A 6,657-nucleotide genomic window follows, 5' to 3' on the forward strand; every position below is an offset into this window, starting at 1 on the left:
GAGGATCCTCTTTAGCCTTAGCTCTACATTGTGTATCTTTGCTCCCAGCAGACCCTTCTGTTCTCTGGGGCTATGTCTACATGGGCAATTGAGCAACAAAACTTTTGTCTTTCATAGGTGTTTTTAAAAAAAAACAACAAACCCTGAAAGACAAAAGGTTTGCTGCGACAAGTGCCAGTGTTAACACATGTTGTTGGTAGGAGCACTCTCCTGTCAACAATGCAAACGCCGCTCATTGGGGGTGGAAGTTTTTTGTTGGCAGGAGAGCCGACAAACAGTGGCTACACGGCGTGACTTAGTGGCACATCTGTAGCGAATCAGCCATGTTGTTAAAAGCTGTATCACGTAGACATAGCCTGGGTCAGCTCTGGTGACAGGCCTGTCTGTTCTTATAGGGACTCTCCAACACGTAGACCTCCCTCTTCCTGGTGTTTGTGTGATTCTCTGGCCTTCCCCCTTCTGTTCTTTTTGGCTGCAAGTCTTGTCTTCTGCTCATGTTTAAGTATCTATAGAAGTAGCCTGACTTTTGAGGAATTCTGAGCACTTACTGCACCCTTCTGGGAGCAGCTATCTTTGCAAATCTACATACCTAAATATAGATGTAGGAGCCTCACTTTTTTACCTTTCTTCTCTCTTTTTTTAATCTCTCCCACTTTTCTTCATACTGTTCATGTTGCTTCTCCTTCACAAACGTGTCTGTATCTCTTCCTTTACCCCCTGCAGTCCCATTTGTCTGTTTTGCCTTATCTGCTCACTGTGGCTTCTTTCATTCTCTCATCCTCTGTTTGCTAAAATACACTCTAGTCCCTCTGCATTGTGTGGCTATTTAGGATGTTCTAGAATCTAGGTTACCCTTATTAATCCATCCATTAACCTGAAGAGTCAGAGAAAAAGACACCTTCTTGATCTGGCTTGCATAGCTACAAGCCACCCAGTGAGACAAAGCAATTCACTACCGTTCTGTTGGGAACAATTCCTGGCTAACTGATGTTCATTGATGCAAAGGCACCCAGCTACACCTCTTGTACATCACAAAGGAAAGATGCATGTCGCTATGGAAACTATAAAGGAAGGGCACCAGCTATGAAGGATACTTACGTATAACAATAGAAACATACAGTGTGCAAAACAAATGCCTGGGCAATAAAGGCTCAGACTCCCATGATTAAGCAACACAAAGCATAAGTGATAACAGGATGGCATAAAGGGCATGGAATTTCTGAACCAACTTTCAGACCTACACTTCTGACTGTAATTAATAAAGTATCCATGATTTGATGACAAAGAAATAAAAATACTGACTTAAGAATTGCCAGTGTGCATTACTAGTGACTGAGAGGGTTTTTTGGCGTGCATGTGTGGTGGGGGAAGGTGCTGGCTAAGGAGAGAACTATTATGGGAATACTAAACAAGCTACAGCAATCTCTAACTGTTCCCTTCCCCCTCTCAAAGTAGTATGAAGAGATACAGTGTCATTTTCATAAGGTTAATAGGCTAGTTAATTCTCAAACAAGTAATTGCAAAGGAAATAAAATGTGGAGAAAGCACAAAGCTAATGGAAGTGATGAGTCTACTCAAAGCTGTGAGGAGATTGATTTGGGCCATTGTGCAAGTACAGTTTGGAGTTAAGAGCATCATTTTTTATTATGTCCAACAAAATGTGATAAATGCAAAATTTCCTGATGAAATAACATATTAGAGTCAAGTTTATCAAGCCCAGGGACTTTAGATTTTGCCCTCTATCTTAACCTATCTCCCTTTCACTGGCACATTTAATACTGGGTGTGGTGTGCCATAATAATGAATAAACATATGGCAGCTTCTTGATTTCACATTCAAATTTGACGTAGTATTAAAAGAAATAGTATTAAGAGGCCCAAGTTCTACCTATATTCAGCTTCCACTGTTTCTAACACTAGTGGCCCTATTTTTGGCAGGTTTGACAAGGCCCTGTTAAATCTGCATTAGCTGCTAGTTGGTCATCACTTTGATATCAAAGATGCATCTCTTAACAGGCTTTCAACTGATGCATGAGTTTACCTTAGCAGGCACAACTGGTTATGCAACTGTAAACTTATTTGATTCATGTTGGAACAGGGACTGTCTTTTTGTTCTTTCTTTGTACAGCACTTGAACCTGGGGTCCTGGTTCAAGACAGACTCTTAAACAATATAAAAAATAAACCCAGCCATATAATAGTAGCACAACTGTACCTCTGTAATGCTATTATGGCTCTTAATAGCAACAATATGGTTGACTTTTTATTCAATTTTTTAAATTTCTTTTGCAATGAGTAGAAAACACATTTGTGAGGTTTCAGCCCCCTAACTAATATCAAAAAGCAAAATCAAGATTTTCAGTAAAACTTTGCATGCAGAGAGAACTGGTTGAATGCAGGGGCATTCTGCAAGGGTCATGGGAAGAGTGAGGGAATTCTTTCCCTGCAGCCCATCATGTGCTATGTTAAGAAAAGCTGCTCTGCAAGCAACTGCAGTGAGGGTCCACTCGACCCTGTGTCACCCTAATTAGTGTCATCCCTCACTTCTATGGGAAGTATTAGCCAATCAGCCAGTCAGCTTCACCTTCAAATTTCCTGTGCATGCAACCTGTGCCAGAGTTCTTGCAAAGTGCAACTGCAATAACATAGTAGGGCACTATGCTTTTTTGCCTCCATGTTCAGACCATATGCGTTGTTCTATGCTCTCTGGCTGTGAAGAGCAGATTTGCCCCCAGGGTTTACAATTGAATTAGTGGATGTTGCTTGTATGTAATGGGCATCTTCCCCACACTGGCCTTTAAGGGGTTAATAGAGTGTGAAAAGCAGCCAATAGGAGAGGAGCTGTGAGGAGCAGCCAATCAGGGCCTAGCAGGCCCATATAAGAAGAGCTGCTGGGCCGAGCAGATTCAGTGGTTCCCTGGAGCTTAAGGAGGGAGGACTGGCTGCCTTGCAGGTAGAAGAAAGCTAGTGCTCTGGACAGAGCAGTGTTGGGCAGAAACAGGAGAGTGAAAGAGAGCTCCTGCTGGTTGCTAAGACTAGCATGCTGAGGTAAGGATGAAGAAGGTGCTGAGATTGCAGGAAAGTGGCCTGGGAAAATGTACTGAGAAGTTGGAGGGGATGCAGCATGTGGCTGTCATCTTCTGGGTTCCTGGGCTGGGATCTGGAGTAGGAAGTGGCTGAACAGTTAGATTGCAGTGTTGGCCTCCAGAAGTGGGGAGCACAGATTGTTGCATGGCTGTAGGGCAGTGTCATGAAGAGGATGCTGCAATCTTTGGAATGATGTGGGTCCAGGAGCAGAAGTGGTGGTGGACAAGATACTACCAGGAGTGGGTGTAGCAACCTGATCCCTAAGATGACCAGCAGGTGCTGCTAGTGTGACGAATGGAGCCCTGTCACATTGTAGTAGAGGAATATCACTTCTATGAGATTTAAGAACTCTTCTTGATGAGCATATTGTAGCTTCCAAAGTTCAGGCCTCCTGAACCACTTAGAAGCAGCACTGGAATAGAGAGCTGCCACCACGTGGCACCCAGAAGCTGTAAAGAAATGGTGCTTTCTGCCCTATACCACTGCCAATACTACCAGTATAGCAACTGAATCATGTTTCCTGCAGTCTTGAATTCCAAAGGAGGTTCCTCCCACTGTGTCCTTTGAGGGCAGCCCTGTGGAGAACTCCCTGAGCAACTTCCTGGGGAGGTGGGGTGGGCTGATGCAGAAAAGCACATCTATGGACAAAAGGGCAAGTTGTAGGCACGCAGAGGAGCTGGAAACTGGCAAGGAAATGACCATTTTTATGGAATGACAAGACTGACAGCTTAGGTAGCATCTTGACAAAGAGGTAAACCTGGAAAGAAGCATAATTATATATTATACATAGGGACCTGAATAACTATTGAGTATAAAAATACATGCTGAGGGAGGAGGCTTTTTTTAAATTGTATCCTGTCATTCTCATTAATTGCCAGACTGTCTCAGTTCTTTTCTGACTTGCAATCTTCACTCGGGGGCCTTCCTAGAATTGAAATATAAAAGTCAAATAGCATGTGGTTTTCAATTATTTATTTATTACAGAAGAGTACAATAAAATAAAGTGAGCTCTAACTTTAAAAAATGACAAATTTTAGCTTGATAGGTTGACTTCAAACTCCAGTCCAACAACTACAAGTGGAACACATTTTTATAATTTTAAAGTACAAAAATAAGTTATGAATTGGTGCAGTACATTAGAGTCAATGTAGAGAAAGTGTTATAGTACTCAGCAAGTAGTATGCATCAGTTACTACCTAAAATGTCTGCTATTTCTTGACTGGTTGAAAATACATACAAGAATGGATCAAAGCCTCAGCTACATCAAAGACCAAACTTTGATCTATGAACAACTGTGACAGTTGTGCCCCTTGGACAGTGCAGATCACAAACCCAGCGGAAGCTTCTGGGATCTGGAGGCAAAGCATTTTCAATGGAGGGGAGCTGGTTATGGAATAATCTCCCAGAGGCGATCAGGGGAAATCAGAGTCTGACCACCTGTGTGAAACACTGCCAACTCTTTTTCTCTTTGAGAAAACCTCTCTACCATAAGTGCCACTCACAATACAAATGCCCCTTTTATTCCTAAACTCCTACCACTCTGCACAGCTACTCCCAAGTGGAGTTTGATCGCAGGGAAGGAAAAATGCCAGAAACCCCATGAATTCCACTGACTATTGATTTCACATGGAAGGTAGGAATGTAAATATCTGTTTGTTTAAACTATTACAATTATATAGTTTAATTGGTTAACCAATTAAAGGGAGAGGGACTGGGGCCCCTGAGGCTGCTCTGGCTGGTGCAGCTGGGGTCGATGATGGGTGTAGAGCCTTGGCTGCTCCAGCCAGCTGGGACTGGCATGGCTGGGGCTGCTGGAGCTGGGGGTTAACTGTTAGGGTCAGTTAAGTAATGGTTACCAGTTAACCATTTAATATTTTACATCCCTAATGGAAGGTGCTCAGGATCCCTAACCTATGGTGACAGGCAGCAGTATAAAACCCTATGCTAGAAAGACATAACGTACACATGCTGGATATGATTAACAATGCTAATTTAAGCCCTGGAGCCTTGTTTTGCAGGAAGTGACATTCCTGTAAACATCATTATGCTAACAGAACCATAAATATACCATAAATTGTTTTGTCAAGTCAAGTCAATGCTAAGGGTCTATAAAAGTTGTAGCAGCATCCAGTTCCACAATCCTTTTCACAAAAAACTGGAGAGCCTTCTTCCAACACGGAAAAAGAAGCTCTTTGTGGAAAGAGGCCAAGTTATTTATTTTAGAGAACCAACACATAATGCAAAGTTTCTTCATCAAGTTCCTCATGCTCGTTATTCAAAACAAGCTTCACAGCACACACAAAAATTAAAAAACACAGCATCTTCGGCCATACATTTAAAGATTAGCTGTGCTGGGCCTGTTAACAAAATATAGTAATACTCATTCTCTGGAGGCACTGCTATGTTAAATCAGGACTATCCCAAGAATTAATACAACAGTATATGGTGACGGTCATCAAACCTCAAATAGGTTGTCAAGTATCTACAATACTGAAGACTGATCTGAAGGTTGATGATGTGGGAAGCACTTTATTTGACACGTTTCCCCTTTCCGGCCTGAACCCGCCACTAATTAATCCAAAAGATGTTAACAGAGGAGAACAGCAGAGAGATGGGAGGCTGAAGGAGGGAGAGTTCAATGGGATCATCAGCAGAGCCCTTGCTGCTCCTAACAGTGCCCTGTCCTAGAGCCCTGCAGCAGCCCTGTGATCCTGCAGGACCTGCTGCTGTAATAGTGGGGGATGGGGGAGGTAAAATGTAATTTGTTGCAGGCAGGATGGATGGACAAAAAAACCCAGACCACAGGTGCTGACTTTCCAGTGTGCCAGGGGTGATTAGCCCCTGGCTCTGCATCAAGCCCTACCCCGACCCCACTCCTTCCCCCAAGGCCCCACCTCTTCCCACCCCGTTCCACCACCTAACCTGAGTGCGCTGTGCCCTCTTTCCTCCCCCCACTGCACGCCACGAAAAAAATGATCGTGGCAGGCAGGAGGTGTGGGGAGAGAGGGGAAGCACTGATTGGCAGGGCCTGTGAGTGGGAGGCGGCTGGGGGAAAGAGGGGAACTGATAGCGTGGTGCGCAGATGGGTGCTCAGTACCCACCACTTTTTCCGTCTAGGTGCTCCAGCCCCGGAGCCCCCCTGGAGTTGGTGCCTATGCACTGGACTGTACTCATTAATTATTAATTTGAAAGCACTAAATCTCTCGCCAGTTTGCCAGACATGTGATTTCAGCAATGTAAAGCCAGTTCTTTTCATAGCTCCGTTTCAGCGGTGACTAGGAAGGAGAGTCAGTCCTGTGCACGGCCCAGTCCTTTAGCGTATTTCCCATGGAGGCAGCACAGGCTGCAGAGCCAGGGGACAGCACCACTCTGCAGCCCCCCACGGCGGCAGCGCCTCCACTCTCCCAGCCCACCGCTACGCCACGCCCACTAACTCTACCCTATCCCACCCATCGGACCCCGCCCATTCAGCTAAGCCCCACCCATCCGGGGCCCACCCTACCCTGTCAGTCAGAGCGCGGCAGCCAATGGGCGCGGAGGGGAGTGACGTAGGACTCGTGTGGCTCGGCGGA

This window comes from Gopherus flavomarginatus, chromosome 8 (assembly GCF_025201925.1).
Source record: "Gopherus flavomarginatus isolate rGopFla2 chromosome 8, rGopFla2.mat.asm, whole genome shotgun sequence".
Lineage (NCBI taxonomy): Eukaryota > Metazoa > Chordata > Testudines > Testudinidae > Gopherus > Gopherus flavomarginatus.